The 19,820-nt window shown below is 35.2% G+C and overlaps 1 pseudogene; it reads left to right on the top strand.

Moving 5' to 3' along the window:
• Window positions 1–1,085: 1,085 nt before the first annotated feature.
• On the top strand, window positions 1,086–2,691 carry LOC149147612 (protein DMR6-LIKE OXYGENASE 2-like; annotated as a pseudogene).
• Window positions 2,692–19,820: the final 17,129 nt, after the last annotated feature.

Below are 19,820 nucleotides of genomic sequence, written 5' to 3'. Positions count from 1 at the left end.
CTCAGAGCTCTCGGCATCTCCAACAGCACTCACAGCACTCAGCGGCACTCAGCACTCCTCAGCGGCAGCGGCACTCAGCACTCACAAAAAGCTACGCTGACGCAATGATGGGCGATTCGGCAACCCCGAAATACAAATGCATTACACACCGAGCTCAAACCCTCAGTGCTGATACCATATCAGAGATTATACAGCTCACACATAAACACAGAAACTTTCAACTTGTCTTCATTCATTTGCTGAACAGGTTTTTATACATCACAAAGAACTTTCTGGAGTCTGATGGGGCGGTGGCTTCTTCAGGAAGCTTGCCCATTTTGTCAACGATCTCTAGAAACTACATTTAATACATTTGTTGAATTCTAAATCCAGCATTTAAAGCTTATGTTGAATTATGGCTGTGTGTAGTTGGAATTAGTTCCTTCCAACACATCACTGTTGGAGAAATTCACCACAACATTCAAGAATTCTGCCTCCCCGATACATAGCATAAGTAACTCTCTTCTCATATCTGGTACGTTGTATAAACCTGCTTCTTCAATATTTTTGATCCTCATATATTGTACACAACATGAACCTGTTATATTCTATATTTCCTCTGTGTTTCATCATGTTCTATCATCTTCATCTATTTCAGATGCTAGTATTCAGCACATCGTTATATTCTGAGACAGTGTTTTGTCATATTCTGATCTAATATGGATCTATATCATCCCTTTGTCTTGTATGTTTTTGGGATCTTATATTTTTTTCTCATGATCTCTCTTCATGATCCAAATATCTATGAATATAATAGAGTTTTTTTTTTCTTACTGAAAAAGGGAAGGCCGGGGTTTTGAATTTAAGGCATCTCGTGTGTTTGACAGAAGACGAAAAAATTATAAAATATTGAGCTATTTATTGTGGACAACGACAATATAGTTGGCCAATTCAAGCATCAACCAAAGAAATTTTCTATATATTGCGTTGGGAAACTTATTCCAGTGAAAAGTGTGTTGAGCCTCAATACGCAAAGAAAAGAAAGAACGATGGCATCTGCAATTCCAGTTGAGCAGAATCATGATGGTATGAGTGGAATTATTGAGAAGCTAATGTCGAATGGAGTTAAGAATCTTCAAGTCCAGGAGAAGTTTATCCTGCCTCCCAACGAACGCCCTTGCATGTCTGAGGTCTGTTATTCTGACAGCATTCGGGTGGTGGATATCAAAGATCTAGATGGCCCTAACAGAACAAAGGTACTCCAACAAATCAGCAGTGCCTGTGAGGAGGATGGATTTTTCCAGGTATATATGTCAAACCCTAACAGTTTTTCATCCTCATGACTTTTCTTTAATGTTTCCTGTTTTTGGAACACCGATAAAAATAAATGGAGTGAGTGAAACACAAATTTACTTTTTATTGGTTAATGGTTTGGAATTATTTTGAAAAGCTGGATGGTTTTAAGAGTTACCAAATTCTTGTTTCAAATTCAACTATCCACTAATTAAATTGTTCCATAAAATAGTAGATCTATGATCCAGAAATAGCTGATCATATATTGGAATTTCTTTAATAGTTAGTCATATACTGGAATTAATATACCGAGAGAGCATGAAGTTGAATATTTGAGTGACTGTATATTTTGTTGACCACAATATGGTTGATACGGTGAAGAACAGATAGTGAACCATGGCATGCCAGAGACTGTCATGAAAAGCATGATGGATATCGGCAAAGAATTCTTCGAAATGCCCGTGGAAGATCGAGCATGTCTTTACTCAGAGAACCCAAGGCAGCTCGTTCGGCTCTCGACCAGCACGAATGTTAGCAAAGAGAAAGTCCATGACTGGAAGGACTATCTCAGACATCCTTGTCATCCTTTAGAGGAAGTCATCGGTTCTTGGCCTCAAAAACCTGCAGCCTACAGGTCGGTAAACAGCAATTTTTTAGACACAACTCATCGGATATGTCATGTAACTTGTTATGATTTAGCTTTTGCCTTCTTTTTATTCACAGGGAGGTCGCTGGCAAGTACGCTTTGGAGATGAGAGCACTATGCTTAAAGCTGCTGACAGCCATCTCAGAAGCTCTAGAGCCGGAGTCTGATTACCTGGATAAAAATTTGGAAAACACGACCAATTGATGGTTATAAATTATTATCTTCTATGCCCAAATCCAGATCTTACCCTTGGTATACCAGGCCATTCAGACGCTGGGGGCATCACTGTTTTGATGCAAGGCGATGTGAGCGGCCTGCAAGTTCTAAAAAATGGAAAGTGGGTTGCTGTAGAACCAGTACGTAATGCCTTCGTTGTCAACTTGGGAGATCAGTTGCAGGTTTGTAAAAACTACGCAGATCCCATAAAACATAGTTTTCAATCTTTGTAAAAGTTGCAGATAGACTTAATCATGATACTTGTGTGTTCCTTTTTTTGATTTGAATATATTAAAAAGGTGATCAGCAATGGGAGATTCAGGAGTGTTGAGCATCGAGCAGTAACAAACGCGACGAGTGCACGTATATCAATTCCTACGTTTTACAATCCTTCAGTGGATGCGTTTATTGCTCCTGCACCATCCCTGGTTGATGAAGCGCATCCAGCTCAGTACCGTGGACATACGTTTGACGAATTCCTTGGAGTTTTTTGGAGCCAGGGATTGATAAAGAAAACTGTATTGGATCATTTCAAGATCCACAATGCCCATGACTAAGGTTGTACAACATCTCTCTACTTTCTTTATCTGACGTTGACAAACATTATCTAATTTTAGTTTTAATACAAAGGTAGCGTTCTATGTGCCAAAGAACACGTGGAGTAAACTATTGAAGCTGCTGTAATTGACATATCGTTTATACTTCTAGGAGTATAATAAGTGATAAATAAATAGCACATATCCCCCCATGGAGGCTAGTCTACCTAACTTTGTATTTAGGGTAATCTATAAACAACAATCCATAAATTGATGATAAATAAGTATATGTTTATGATTATTGTTGTGCTCCTTTGTAATACTATGGTTCTTTATATTGGTGGTGGTGTTGTTTTGAGGGTATGGTTCTTTATACTAGTGTCCTTGTTTATAAGGAAATGATTTTTTTATTATTGAAACTTTAAATTTTTATATTTTAATATTATAATTTTAAATTAAAATAAAATTCTATAATATCTATTTTTATTTTACTTTTAAATTTATTATTTATAAGGAAATGTTAGTGATAAATAATATACGTTTATGATTATAAGGAAATATTGGTGATAACTAATATATGTTTATGATTATTATTGTGCTCCTTTGTACTGGTATGGTTCTTTATATTGGTGGTGTTGTCGTTTACGAGGGTATGGTTTTTTTTATGTGGGTGGTGTTGTTGTTTATACGGAAATATTTTTTATTACAATAAAACTATATTGTTTTGAAATTTGAAATTTAATATTATTATATTATAATTTTAAATTAAATTATTGATGATGATGATGATCTCGTCATTCATCAGAGTGGAATTTCGTATATCTGAGGATTTGATTACCGCTTTAGTCAGGTGACTTCGGTTCGGGCAGGATGTGGTACAACCGAACGAGGGCTTGAAAACATAACCAACCCGAACAGGAGGCCGTAGGGCGTGTCAACGCGAGACCCCCCCCCAATATGAGGTTCTTGGAATGCGACGGGACCCTTCGCTATGCTCAGGCGAGCTTGTGCTTTATATCTTCTGTACCGTCGTATGATCAATCGGACTAAACACCACTAGCTATCTATGATCGAACCTTCCTATGATCGAGCTAGCTATGGTGCTTCCCACATTCATTTGAAAATAATATTCGGATCGGATAAGAGCGAACCTATTCATGATTCCAGCCGGCAGGACCAGGGAAAGAATCAATCAACAATGTCACATATCTTAGGAGCGAGATTAGTTCCCAATGAACAAGTAAGAATCGCCCCAACCGAAATTGGTGGAATTGGACCTAAAGAAGCCACTCAGGTTCGTTATCGATTAGGTATAAGTGAGAACATAAAGGTGAATGAGTCAACTAAGTAACTTGACATTTAATATTATTATATTATAATTGAAGGAGGAGGAGGAGGAGGAGGAGGATATTTTATATTATTATATTAAAATTGGAGGAGGAGGAGGAGGAGGAGGAGGAGGAGGAGGAGGAGGAGTCAACTAAGTAACTTGACATTTAATATTATTATATTATAATTGAAGAAGGAGGAAGAGGAGGAGGAGGAGGAACTAATAATATTAAGTAATTATATTATATTTTTAATGGAGAATTAATAATTTATTTAAAAATTAATTTAGTTGATTATTATTAAGAAAAATATTATACAAAATATTTATTTTATATAGTTAATATATCATATGTGAGAATTTAATTAACAATTTATATTTATATTATTATAAATAATAAATGATTAATTTTCTTTGAAAATATGATTATCTTAATGGATGAATCTTATTTTCAAATGAATCCTAATTACAAAAGCATATATATATATATATATATATATATATATATATATATATATATATATCGCACTAAAATTAAAAATTGTTTTTGAAGGTATAATAAGTAAGTTAACAAAAGAGGTATGCAGTTTCATGTGTATCAATTTAATTGAATGTTTATCACGCCTTTTGAGATGTGGGTGTGACTAGTAGATGAAGTAAATGTTTGGTGGTATGTTATTTGTTGTAGAAAACTTGATTTTACTGTGATGCAATTATCACAATAAATAGATATTTTGTTGTGACATGAAAGAATTTTTTTTAATTTTTTAATTTTCTTAATTTTTTAATTTTTTTATGTATCAATATGTTTTTTTTTTCCAAGATATGATTTTTGTTTTTTCCAACATATGATTTTTGTTTTAGTGTATCAAAATGATTTTCATTTTCTTGTGATACATTGCATGAAAAATATTGAAGGCTAAAAAATTGTACTGAAGAGTGACCTTTTGCAAGAAAGAGATGTTATTTTAAGAAGCAACTCATCACACTAAAAATATCCAAGCCACATTGCTATTTATAACACTTCATTTTTTTCTTAAATATCTAATCACAAGAAACTTTTAAAAATACACAAAAATAAAATATAATATTTACACAACATTTTGGGTTATAAGTATCCTACTTTCTATATAAAAATTACATATTAAATAAAAACAACATTTATCAACACCATTGAAATAAATGATTAAAAAAAAAATATTGCACAAATTCACCTTGCTAGCTACCAAGGTCAAAATTCAACGAGTCATAACCTCTCAAGAGGAAATTAGCACGTCTTAAAAGTGTGAGGACAAAATCAGGGGTAAAAAAAAATGTTAATTTTTATTATACTTATTTCTCTCTCTCTCTCTCTCTCTCTCTCTCTCTCTCTCTCTCTCTCTCTCTCTCTCTCTATATATATATATATATATATATATATATATATATAACACAATGTAAGGCTGCGAAATAAAATTCCTGGCAATAGAATTTCCATGTATGATTTCCAAGGTAGATTTTGTTTTCTTTCCATGTAAATTTCATAAAGGTTGAGGAACCAGTAGTGGGTCTTATTGCAGTTTAGGTAGTAGGTGTAATTTAATGAAGTCTTCAATGCTCAATAGATTTTGTGATCGTGAACGGCTCTTGCATTCTAATTTTGTAGGTCGTCGACCGAGCTTATCAAGTTATTATGCACGTGTAGGCTTCCACTCCATGTTCAAGTGGTGGTAGGTCTTCATGTTAAAAAGCAATGTTTGTATTAATAAAAAATAGCCACTGGTCAGCGCTACGACAAAGAGCCTGAACCAGGAGAGAATGGATCTACAGAACACTCTACATACTCAATGTATATCACACATTATATAGCAATCATGGTTTTAGGGAAGCTAGAACCGTACCCTAGAAAATACAAACTAATTCCTATCCTGAGGTACTGTGAACCAATTCACTATTCTAGGATATTCTTCCTTATCTCTAACACTCCCCCTTAATGGAGAAGGGGTTCACAAATATGCCTAACATCTGCCTAAAAATTTCAAACTCAATTTTGTCAAGAGGCTTAGTGAAAATATCTGCAACATTATCACATGTATTACAATATACAAGATGGATTTCTTTTGATTGCACTTTCTCCCTGACGAAGTGAAATTGTGTATCAATGTGTTTAGTGTTCTTGTGAAACACCAGATTATTAGCAAGTTTGATTGAACTTTGATTGTCGCATCTGATTATTGTTGCATCTTTCTGTTCTTCCCCAACATCATTGAGAATTCTATGCAACCAAACTGCCTCACATGTTGTTGCACACATAGCTTGATACTCTACTTCTGCTGAAGACAAGGTAACTGTGTTTTGTTTCTTGTTGCTCCATGTAATCACCCCAGATCCAATGTTGAATCCATAGCCTGTTATGGTTGTACGGTCCTCTACATTTCCATCCCAGTCTGAATCTATAAATCTTGTCAATCTAACATCAGAGGAATTAGTATAAATAATATCATAGTCTACAATACCTTGTAGATACCTCAAAACACATTTTTTTGCATTCCAATGACTCTCAAGCGGCTTGAACATGTATTGACTTAGCACACTAACTGCATAAGCCAAATCTGGTCTAGTAGTGGTCAGGTAGATTAGGCTCCCAACCAGATGTCTATAAAGTGTCACATTTTCCTCTTTAAAGCCATCCTGACTCTGAAGTTTAATGTTTTGTTGTAATGGTACTGCTGCAACCTTACACTGATCCATCCTGAATCTTTCCAGTAGAGCTTTGACATACTTACCCTGGGACAAAATAGTTTGTCCTGGATCTCTCCAAATCTCAAGACCTAAACAGTATCTTAATTCACTAAGGTCTTTCATTTCGAACACCTGTGATATTTTTTGCTTGATCGATTTGATTAGAGCAATAGCATCACCTATCATAATTAGATCATCTACATACAAAGAAATCAACACTGTGCGCCCCTGTTCATCTTTCATGGTATACAGATTAGGGTCATTTTTACTTCTGTTGTAGCCAAGTTGCAGAAAAATGTATCAATCTTTTCATACCAGGACCTGGGTGCTTGCTTTAGTCCATTAAGAGTTTTCTTTAATCTACAGACTAAATGTTCTTTCCCTTTCTGGACAAACCCCTCAGGTTGCTCTAAATAAACCTCCTCTTTCAATTCTCCATTTAAAAATGCAGACTTTACATCTAGTTGGTGAATCATCCAATGTTTCTTAGTAGCTAAAGCAATCAACGTTCTGATGGTATTTAGTTTAGCTACAGGGGCAAAGGTTTCTTCATAGTCAATGCCTTCTTTTTGTGAATACCCCTTTGCTACCAATCTAGCTTTTAATTTATCTATGGTTCCATCTGCATTAATATTTGGTTTTACAGCCATTTACAACCTATGGTTTGTTTCCCTTTAGGAATTTCAACAGCTCCCAAGTGTTGTTCCTGATTATAGATTCATATTCCTATTCCGTAGTTGTTTTCATTCACTACATTCATTTGCTTCCTTATAACTAGAAAGTTCAACAACATTCATCATACTAGTCATAAAAGCTTTTTCCCTATATCTTGCCGGCAACTGAGCTTTCCTACCTGATCTCCTAGGTGGTGGGGTAGCTTCAAACCTTGTCTGATCATCATTTTCTAGACTTGGCTTGATAGCTACATCATCTTCTTTTCCTTCTTCTTGCTGCTACTGCTGTTTTTGCTATTGCATCTGCTGCTGCTCATTTCTGTCACCTGATTCAGCACTTCCTTCTTCCACCAAGAATGAAATATCCCATTCCTCATTGCGCTTATGAGATTCTTCATGATCCTGCTCATGGAATATGACATCTCTACTAACAAAAATCTTGTGAGTAGGGGGATTAAATAATCTGTAAGCTTTATATTATGAACAATACCCTATAAAGGTACATTTGATGGCTTTTGAATCTAGTTTTCTTCTATCTTCCTTTGGAATATGGGCAAATGATTTAGATCCAAACACTCTTAAATGTTTTACTGCAGGCTGAAATCCATATAATGCTTCATAAGGAGTTTTAAACTCAAGACTCTTTGTAGGACTCCTGTTTTCCAAATAAACTGCAGTATTCAATGCTTCAGCCCAAAAACCATTCGAAATATCCTTACCTTTCAACATGCTCCTAGCACATTCCACCAATGTTCTATTCTTTCTTTTCGTTACACCATTCTACTGAGGAGTATGGGGTACTGTGAATTGCTATAATATCCCATGGCCTTTACAATACTTGATAAGCTCATCCTTCCTGTATTCCCCCCTTGATCGGAGTAGAGAATTTTTATATACTTCCCTATTTTCTTTTCAATCATATTTCTGAACTGCTTAAAGTATTCAAATGTGTGACTTTTATTACTCAAAAAAAACACCCAAGAAAACTTTGTGTAGTCATCAATAAACAGTAAAAAATACAATGCAGCTCCTAATGACTTTGTTTGCATGGGTCCACAAAGATCTGTGTGCACTAATTAAAGTATTTCTCTTTGTTTCTTCTCTACTCGAATAGGGAATTCCTCTTTGTGCATCTTTCCTAATGTACAAGCATCACAATCATTATGCACTTGTTTTAACATAGGAAGATCTCTTACCATTTCCTTTTTCTTAAGTAAAAACAAATCATTGTAGTTGATATGACCAAATCTCCAATGCCACATCTCTTCTGTAGTCAAACTTGTTGCTATCAAAGCTCGAACTGGTGCTGGTCTTACATCCAATTTGTACAGACCTCCTGTTCGAATTCATGTAGCAATAGTCTTCATGCCATCTAACAGATCTTTAATATAACATTTAGATTTAAAAAATACAACTTTAAGATCTTGATCTGTAATCATGGATACAAAAATCAAGTTCTTTGTTACACTAGGCACATACATGACATTATAAATTTTTCTTACAGTACCATTAGGTAAAATGACAGAATTTTTCCACAGCCTTTGAACTAATGACTTCTATCATCACCTAGGTAGATTTGTGCTCCGTCGTTGATTTCTTTAAAATCTTCGAACCATTGCTTGTTCCCCGTCATATGTGTTGATGCTCCCGAATCTACATACTAGATGTGTGCATCAACATTCTCATCAAAGTCTTCCATGAACAATTTGAAGTTCTACTCATGATTATCATTTGTGAGATGACCTGCATGTCTTTTATGCTTCTGCTGTTGTTCATGATATTTCTTCTTATTGCACTCCCTAGTGATATGACCAAGTTTTCCACAATAAAAATATTTAATTTTAGAGTTGTCTCTATTCGGATGCATACCTTGAGTCTGATTTGGTCTTTTTTGTGAGTTTCCTCCATTTTGTTGTTGCGGATTTCCTTTTCCTTTGAAGAAGTTCTTTTTCGCCATCAATGCAAGTTCGACACTCTAGGGCTTCAGAGTCAATCTTCTTTCTTCTTATTGCATTAATATTCCTGTTAGTTCTTCAAACTTTGGGATCTTCTCCCTCTCATTTATCCCAGTGATAAACATTTGGTAGTCATCAGTCACACCATTCATGGTAATGGTTACTAGATCTGTATATGCAATTGTTTCACCAATGTCCGCCAATTTGTTCTTTACCCCTTTGATCCTCGCCATGAAGGAAGCAACTATTTCATTTTCCTCCATCTTCAGGGATAAGATCTTTCTCTTCAGGAACAGAAGACGATTTATATTCCTGATCTCATACAAATCCTTCAATATTCCCCAAATTTCACTTGTTGATTTACATTCTCTGATATGTGGTATGATGTAGTCTTTCACTTACATCTTCAGCAACGTCCTTGCTTTACCTTCTCGCTTCTCCCAGTCTAGGATCGATGCTGATCCAGCTACTGGCTTCTGCTCATCCCTATTTTCAATCGTCCTAGCACTCTGCACTTCTAGCAGAGTCCGCATCTTGAATTTCCAATTCGCATAATTGGAGCCATTGAGCTTGTTATGCTCCTTCAAGTATGCTTCAATCATTTGATTATTCATCTTGGCAATTAAAAAAAAAATTGACAGGTAAAAAAAATATATCTACCCCAGATCTATGTCAAAGATAGAAATCATTGATCTCCGCAAGTTCGATTTTTGCTCATGGATTCCTTCTCAAGCAGATCCCTTATTGTGATCCATGCCAATCCACAGCCTCGATGAAAATAAAAAATGGCACTTTAGCCACTAGCCTCTACGCAGACCTCCAAAATCAGAGCAACCTTACTCCAAGCGACCTCTGAGCAGGTTAATCCCATAGCTTATTACCACAACCAATTCCAAAACAGAGACGCGCAACCACCTCTTTTTTTTTTTGCACGGTCGACGCGATTATACAACACGGATTCGTGATGGTTGGCGTGATTATCCAACACGGATTCACGACATCTTGTGGGAAGTATTAGAGTGGGATCTGCACGATGCTTCCTCCAAACCATGAGACGGTTTCGCCTCATGCGCGACGGGCAAATCCTTCACTCAACGAACAGGTTTCTCAGCCATGTCGCTCTGATACCATGTTAAAAAGCAATGTTTGAATTAATAAAAGACAACCACTGGTCAGCTCTACGACATAAAGTCTGAACTAGGAGAGTCTGGCTCTACAGAATTCTATACATACTCAATGTACATCACACATTATATAGCAATCATGGTTTCAGGGAAGTTAGAACCATACCCTAAAACATAGAAGCTAATTCCTATCCTGAGGTACCGTGAACCAATTCACTATTCTAGGATATTCTCCATTATCTCTAACACTTCATTGTCTGATTGCAAATTAAGAGCACTTGCAAACTACTTTGGAATTTGAAGATTGCATTTGACTAATTCATTACTCTAGGTCTCCATTGACATTTTGTGGTGTTGGAAAACAAAACGTATAGAGTTACTACTAAGATCACACAACGACACAAAGTGATCCAATGGTGGAGGCAATTTAGGTGGAGTTTTGGCTATGGTGATTCATACTATGAAGAGAAAAAAGAAGAACCATATCTGGCCCTTGAGTGGAAACAATAAGATGTTGTAGTATCTCTAGAACCCATGTCTAATTTTGAAATGTTTGTCATTACTTATTTGAATAATATGAAAAAGATTATTGGATTAAATTGCTTTACATAATACAAAATAGTTAGCTTCAGTTGACGATAGCAAGAAACAATTATGGAGTTGAGAGCTTCGTAGAAACTTCGACTTGGTTTTGAACAATTTTTGAAACTTCCATTTAGGTTACTGATATCATTCTTCCTTGACCAAGAATAAATCCTCTAAGTATTTTTTATGAAAGCACCTCATACACCTTAATAAATCCTCTAAGTATTTTTCATGGAAGCACCCCGTACACCTTAGTATTGCTTATAGCTTTGAATTGATATTTATCTTTCTCTCTGTAGAGGTCTTAAAGGGAGTGGTATCTCCTTTTGGATAAGCTTGATATTTTATTTCCTTACTAATTTCTTATTAAAATTCATAGAGTTGGTTGTTTCATTTTCTTACCAAATACCTATTAAATGCGAAGAGGATTGGTTGTCTTTTAACTATTGGTTCAATATCTATATATTACAACCATAGATTATGCATATTATACATGAGTCAAACGTAATAAAAAATGATGCTAGGATGGTAATAGTGATCTGGAAACTAATCAACATTATCTGTTTCGTGATCTTTGGGAAGAGGGAGGATGTGTGACCCTCATCTCTAACAGTTCTTCTCAAATATATGGCGTTATCTGAGACATTCTTAACAACGGAAATATTCTCTGGATAAAGTTTGAAAAAAGGTTGCAGATGTAGGGGACTATGAATCCATTTCAACAACTGTAAAGGAGTGTCACAAGTGGTGACCTTTTAACATTGTTATCTACAACACAAGAATAGTTAGAATAGGCTACATGGATGAAATCAATATTGGAGATCTAGATCTAGTTATCGACACTAATCTTGGTGGGGTAGTTTACAATGTTTATTCTTTGTTACCATTGATGAAACAACGAACCACCAAGTCAAATCCCACATCCATTGTTCTCATGGTATTGTTGGATTCTATGGCTAAACAATACACTGTGATTTATGAAGATAGTATTTTTATACATTCTGATATCTCGGCTACCATATAAAACCAAATTGTTATAGAAACAATGACTGGCAATGGCTGGTTGATAAGTTCTTCAAGAGAATTTCTGGCTAGGAATTTTGTTGTTTATCCATGGGTGGTCATGTGACTCTGACAAAGGCAGTGCTAACTCAACTAGGCATTTTCTGGGCTCACTTATCTCATATCCCATTGGCAACTATAAATAACATAAACAGAATTATGGTAAATTTTATTTTGGCTAGTTGTAAATGAAAGCACAAATATCACCTTACTAAATTTAGCCATATTGCATGCTCAAAGATGAGAGGGGGATGGGGTATCATGAACCTTAAACTATTTGGCAAAGAATTATTAGCGAAATCTCTGTGGCAGGATGTCTTGAGATTTGGTGTACAGTGTAGGATGATCCACCAAAAGTATATGAAGAATAAAAGTTTCACTTGCTGGTTTCGTAAAAATTCCATTAGTATTTTAGGTGGCTCGGCTATATGGAGAAGCTTTCAAAAAGTGGGAAATTTTTTCCTCAATCATCTCAAGTGGAACATGGGATTTGGACACCCCATGATTATTGGCCTTGATAAGATATATGGAACAAATGGGGGATGCCTTTTCTCTGAACCATTGCACCTGGCTCTTCTTAGAAAAGGCTATTTGTTCTAGAATCAATTGATTCGAACATGGAGTGACCACTTTCCTATATGGAACTCTCCATTACAGATGGGGATGACAAGACAAATGGCGGATGAATGGATGTTCATTATTGATGTTTTAAAAGCTGCTGGGATTTGTAGGGAGGTCCATCATGACAGACTTATTTGGTCTGGGAAAATGAAATCTGCAAATGTTGTGGTTGTAGACATATATGATAAACTGTGTGAGGTAGAAGGCGGATATGTGGTGGATCCGATGTTATTTGATTTATGGAAATGTCATGTCCCATGTAAAATCATCTGCTTTACATGGCTTGTTTTCCACAACAAGAATCTAGCATGGGAGAATCTGCAAAAACGTCAATGGTATGGTCCTAGCATATGTGTTATTTGCGAGCAGGAGGCAGAAAACAATGCACATCTAACTCTGTCATGTCAACATGTTTCCAAGGTATGGTTTAAACTTGCTGCTTATTATGATTTTCCTCACCTTCAATTTCAAAATGTTGCAGATTGTTTGAGATGGTGGCTTAATAAAAAATTGGCATGGAGGAACGTTCCTCTATTTGTATTATGGACTATATGGAAATGGAGGAACAAACGTATCTTTGAGAATTATTTTGAAGATTTTGGAGTTACATATGAAAAGATAATTTCATTAATGGCACTTTATCCAGTGAAGGAGACTCTCCAAAAACAAAAGAAGAAAAAGAGTGTTGCTCCTCCTATGGTATATCTGATCGCCTTCTTCGATGGGGCTTCACAAAAAAAAAATTGTGGATGTGGCATATGGCTGGTTATGTCACCCGATTTGCAGTACAGGGCATATTGGATGCAAGGATAAGCATCAACAACAAGTTTGAGGCAATGGCACTTTGGGGTATCATTTGGCTTATAAGTTTTTTAAATATCCCAGAGATCCATATATATTATTTTGGATCATGTTAAGAGAAATGCCAACATAAATCGTCCCTCCCTTTTGGGCTGGTTAAGGAGAATTGATTGCCTCTGGACAAAAGTAGGATGTCCTCCTATTAATTACATAGGAAGAGAATATAATCAGACAACGGATTTGCTCTCAAAGGAGGGCCTTCTGGGTGAAACGGGTAAAGTTTAGATGGTCATTTACATGGAGGCGCAACAACCACACTCTATGATTTTTTCATTCCCCGGATAAGTTTTTACATCAACAATTCTCGATCTATTTTGCTTTTTGATAAAACTACTAATTCCATACTTGTATGTGTAGATAATTGGAACTGTAAACATGGACGCTATATTTTTCTATTTTTTTTTATAGTTCTGATGATGATTTAGAAGGAACAAACATTTCTAGGAGGATCTTTTTTATTAAGCTTCTTTTCTTAAGCAACAGGATTATATCTAGGTTTTTGGCAGTTTTGAGGGGATTGACTATTTCAAGCTATTTGGTAATCTGGAATGCTACAATGTACATTATGTAAGACAATTGATGTATATGATCCATCATTTTTATTATCTAATATACAACTTTTCTCATACTGGAAAAAAATAAATAAATAAATAAATAATAATAATAATAAAAAAATAAAAAAATAAAAAAATAAATAAAAAAGAATAATAATAATAATAAATAAATAAATAAATAAATAAAAAAATAAAAAAAAATAAATAAATAAAATAAAATAAATTAAAAATTAAAAATTAAAAATAAGAAAATTAAAAATAAAAAAAAAAAAAAAAAAAAAAAAAAAAAAAAAAATTAAAAATTAAAAATTAAAAATTAAAAAAATAAAAATAAAAAAATAAAAAAAATTTGAGATGTTAATGCCTATTAACTAATGGAAAAAAAAAGGTAGTATTTTGAGATGTTAATGCCTATTAACGAATGGAAAGCCCATCTAGATTCCATTAGCGATTCATTGGTAATTGACTTATTTTAAGCATGTTTTAACTTTCGCATGTTGAATTATTACGTAGTCGACATTATAAATATAAACGTGGTTTTGCATTGGTAAACACATTTGTAATAGGTCAATACAATAGTAAATTCACAGGGGCTTCACTCAATGAACCTCATGGCATACTAAACAATATCCTTAATTTGACTATATATTGGAAAATACCTCTAAAAATCACTTTATTTAACCCCTTACCAATACAAACCCAATACACCTTTCGAATTTAAAAAGCCCCTACTTTCACTAGATATTGTAGGTATCCATTTTTCATTAACATTTTTTTATAACCCTTTATATTTATATCCCTTTATTTTCATTGACAATGCTATGTAGATTCTACACCTAGAAAGAATAACCTAAAAACTAGGTAGTTGAAAACTTGAAAGTTTCAATAACAAATACGTAGATATAAGTTGGTTGATTTACAAAGACATTCCGCGAAAAATTTGAATGGAAAATACATAGATTTTAACTCTCAAGCACATCTATCTTCTATTGAATATAGAAAAAGATAAACTACAACATTTCAAAATAAAATCTTGATAACCAACACAATGGCTCACCTTTCATCTTTCTTATAGAATAGGAAGACGAGAGAAAGTACAATGAATATGGACACATGCAAAATCCTATTTGGTTGGACTTCGTCAAATCATAGCCCTAATCTGATCACCTAGTACACCATAGTTGCATGGTAAGAGTGCCAAGTAAGTTTGTCTCCATCAAAATATGAAATAGAGTTTGCAAGCATGCATCACTTCCTTGAGATCTGTGTCCTCTATCTAAGATGGGAATTTCTCATGCATAAGTGTTCAAATTGACTAAGGATATGCACCCTCTTAGTTATAATAGATCATGCATGTTAAGAATAACAAAATAAAAACTCTATTAATAGAAAAACTTTATCCAAAACTAAAATTGATAAATTTGAAACAACATCTAAACTAGCATTAACTAAAGGTGTGACATGTGTGCCCTTAGCATGCATGTGCCTCCTTGTTCCAAACAATATTCTATTTCACTATCTCTTGTGGCATGCATGTGCCCTTACCAAGCAATAATCAGTTTCATTGTCTCCTTCACTTTCATTCAACATGTTCATCACTAATGTAAGGAAAGGGTGAAGGTACCATATATGTTGTCTTCTCTACTGCCCTATCATTGGGAGGATCACTAGCTGAGCAACAGGTAAAAAATGTTAACACACACATTAGACATATATCATAGAGATATTAGTAATGTGATCCATGTATGTTCTAGACCAAGGCTGCTTGGGAGCAGGAGCAGGAGTGGGAAGTGGGAGTAGAATCAGGAAGTGGGAGTGGAAGAAGGAGCAAGGAGTGACATTTTCAAAAGCTCCAAGGTTGGGAGTGAATTTTATGTAATATATATTTTTATATATTTTGATACATATATGTCAAAAAAAGCATGTAGAATGATGAATTTGCGATAAAAAACATTGATTGAACAATTAAACATCATTCATCTAGTAGTTATAATCTTCATCAACCATAGGTCCACAAATTACAAGTTCTCATTTATATAGCATGTAAGAGTGCACATAACCAAATTAACATCGAGTGAAATCCATCTCTGAACTGAGAATACATCAACAAAAAGGCTCTAGACAGCCCCTAGCATCCAAAAAAGTCATCCTACAACAAATACCTACATATCATCAAAATTTCCTATCTTGGGATTTTTATCATTAATATCACCCTCTAAGCATTAACATAAGATAGAAAAAATGTAGCATGTCAAGTCAAAATTTTGTTCGAGTGACGTGTACATTTTTAGTAGGGTCGAGATAGAGGATATTGACAACCACTATCACTAACATCAAGGTACATAGAGGGCTTGGTTCTATTCATTAAATGTGAGTTTCATACCCTCGTACATGACAAAATCCAATGGCAACATTACGATCCCCCCAATCTTGAAATCTTGAAAAAATAATAAGTCTGTTGGATTTTGAGTGAGATTTGAAATTCTACTTTCTCCATATGAAATATAATGAGGTTGGAACCACTCTCAAACATCATGAACCATTTCATGGTAATGTTAAAAATTTAAGTGAAAGGATGAAAATGAAAGATAAAGGAGAATGTCACTTTTACTTTAAAAATTTAACATTACTATGAATTGCATGTCAATACTAGGTCCATAGGTTTGAATATTAGGCTACTATGGACCTAATATTATCATAGTTTTTTCTTTCTCCATCCCACTCTCGATACTCCCACAGTTCTCCTGAATGTCTATTTCTCTAGCCCACTATCCCATAGTTCTCGTGAACGTGTATTTCTCTAGCCCACTTTTTTATTTTCCTCTGCTTGGCCAATATATTGTATAAATAATACCTTATAATACACATATTGCTATACAACATATAAAAACCCTTTACCCCCTATTATATGCTCAATATATTATTTCATTTTTTCTCACTTTTTATGCCCCAATATGAATGCACGTGATATGTTATTGCTTTGTTCGTGAAGTCCCCATGAGTAAGTTATAAACATTTTTACACTTCTAAATAAAATTTGACCTTTGTCAACGCATGTTTCATTTTATAATTACCATGCATTTACTTAATGCACGTGAAATATGGATAAATAGGAGTGATTTTATAATTATATGTATTTATTTAAGGCATTTAGAATATGGATAAATACGCCAACTTGTATAAGTGTATGCATTTGTATGATGCATTTGAAATATAGGCAAAAATGATGACTATGTTTCATATTATTTGCATATGTTCTTACATGGGTAACAACAAGAATGGTTTTGCTTTAGAAGAAACAAGCAGATTATTACCCACAGTTTTAAAACAAGAATAATAACTAGAAAAAAATTACCATGGTTTTGCAAATTTACTCCCATGGTTTTCCATTTTGATTAAATGCAATAAAATTATGGTTTTTCAAATAGTAGTTAAGGTGTTGCATGTGTTAAGTAGTTATGGTTTTGTACTTAATGATGCATGTAAAAGTAAAATAGTAGTTATGGAAATGGTTTTTACTTTTATTTATGCTTGTGAAAGAAAGTATTCTCATGCAAAGATGTATAATGTATAGAATATTATTAGTGATTTTGACCTAAAAATGATAACTGATAAAGATTTAATATTTAAGATTGAGAGATTTTGATTATATTTGGAAGAAAACACCATAACCTTTTTGGTTTGTGTTGTTACCCTTCCTCATGTGTTTTAAGAAATTGATAGATCAAAGCCATGGTTTAGGTCCAAAATTCCTTTTAAATCATCTTATGAGTCATTAGTAGAGCCTCCTATTTCAAAAGGACATCTAAATCAACTATGGGGGCCACTATCAGGGCCTAGAGCTAAAGAAGAAGGTCTAAAAACACAAGAGATGCATATTGGACCCCTATCGGGAAAGCACAACAGGGCAAGAGGACATGTTTTATGCAGGCATGCATCGTCGGTTAAAGGTCAAGCATCTCTTGAGTGGATCACCTTCCATCTCTAGCTGGAAACTCCCCGGAAGCATTTTAGGGGGTTAACTTCCTCAGGTGTTAAATAAGCACCCCCTAAAACACAAATCTTCAAATCTGGATTTGACGGTCCAGATTCATTCCGGGGAGGGGAGTGTGAGTTCTAGCCTCTCGCTATCCAACCCAGTGGAGGATGGTGGGAGCAGGGACCATGCGCCGCGTGGGCCAATTGGTGGACAACCTTTCAAGCAGGCACAGATTCAAAGGTAATGATAACTCCACCCACGCCTGCACCTATCCACCCATCCTCACCATCACCCAATCACATCTAGCTAGGTGTCCCCCCCATGACGTCACCCCCATGTCAACCAAATGTTTACCCCGTGCCAATTATAAAAACCTTCCCGCCTCGCCATTTTCAAACATTTTTCACCACTACATCGCTCTCCCGCTAATTACCTGTATAGAAACGTCATTCAAGCTTAGTCGACCAAGTACCTCCTCCTGACATCATTTTTTACACTCTCCACGAAAACCAAGTAATCCAATTGCTCTTGTACACCTGTAATTTTTCTTTAGTACCCATAAAAAATGAAGAAAGCATCCCCCTAGACCCCAAAGGCCTGAAAGGTCAAAACCTCTTCCAGCATTGATCCCCTCATGGATACGAAGGCTCAAGTAGTTGACCCTGCTTGTGCATATCACTTGTCTAACCTCCATTTTGACCTATATGGAAGCCATGTCACAGGGGAGGACCCATTTTGGGTAGTTGACTTTAACCTGTACTACCAAATCACACCCATTATGCACCATTTTCTAGAATTTGTCTCCTGGTTGGCCGCAGCATACATCGAGGAGAAAAACTGCTTTGTTTCCTCGTTTGGGGTAAAAATTATTGAAGTAACCTCATAGCTAATCCAAAATTCCCTAGTTTACCCTAGTTCTCTAGAACCCCAACAGTTAATTGATGTCACCCTAGTGTATCATTACTCAACCCTCGTAGCCAATGAACAACAATATTTCATGTAGATGGTCTTGGCCCTTGACCTACAAGCCATGCTTATAGCTGATAGCTTCCCTATCACCATCTTTGTTGAATCTATCCAACCCATCCTATCCCTAATTTCCCATCTGCTAGGGGATGATGATGCCAACATAGCGAACAAAGACACCTTGGGGTTTTTAAGACAAATGATGTAGCCTGGCCACCTATTTGATATTCCAACCAACTTAGCTGAGGCCATAAGGTTTAAACTACACCATGTTTCCACAACATCTTATTTCAGGTACTATTCTTTGTTGTTCTACCCATTTTTTTATACCCATGTGGATGAGTTTGAGTGCATGGGCCTCAACTTAGTGGATGGAAACAAGTAGAGGAAATTTGTGTTTGACTATGACATTTTTGTTAGAAGGGGCCATATAGTGGTGATTACTCTCAATTCATATCAACTTATATGCCCATATCATATAAGATTATCCATTGTCCCCCACCGAGATTTCTCCCCCAGCAAAGACAACTTCTCTAGGTTACCAAAGACAACAGGGTAGGGAAATGGTACCATTTTTAGTATCACACTAAGATCAGGGTTTATGGTTGTGAACTTCCCCCTTACCATCTACCCGTGTTCATTCCTATGAGGATATTTGTTCTAGAATTTATCAGGCGGGGTCTCAATGTGTACTAGCTCCACTTTATCCTTGCAAAGAATG

The sequence above is a fragment of the Pinus tabuliformis genome, chromosome 9, assembly GCF_031772625.1.
Source record: "Pinus tabuliformis cultivar Carrire ecotype Pingquan chromosome 9, CPIR1, whole genome shotgun sequence".
In the NCBI taxonomy this organism is placed as follows: domain Eukaryota; kingdom Viridiplantae; phylum Streptophyta; class Pinopsida; order Pinales; family Pinaceae; genus Pinus; species Pinus tabuliformis.
The sequence above is the reverse complement of the archived record's forward strand: the minus strand, read 5'-3'. Positions and strand labels throughout refer to the sequence as shown.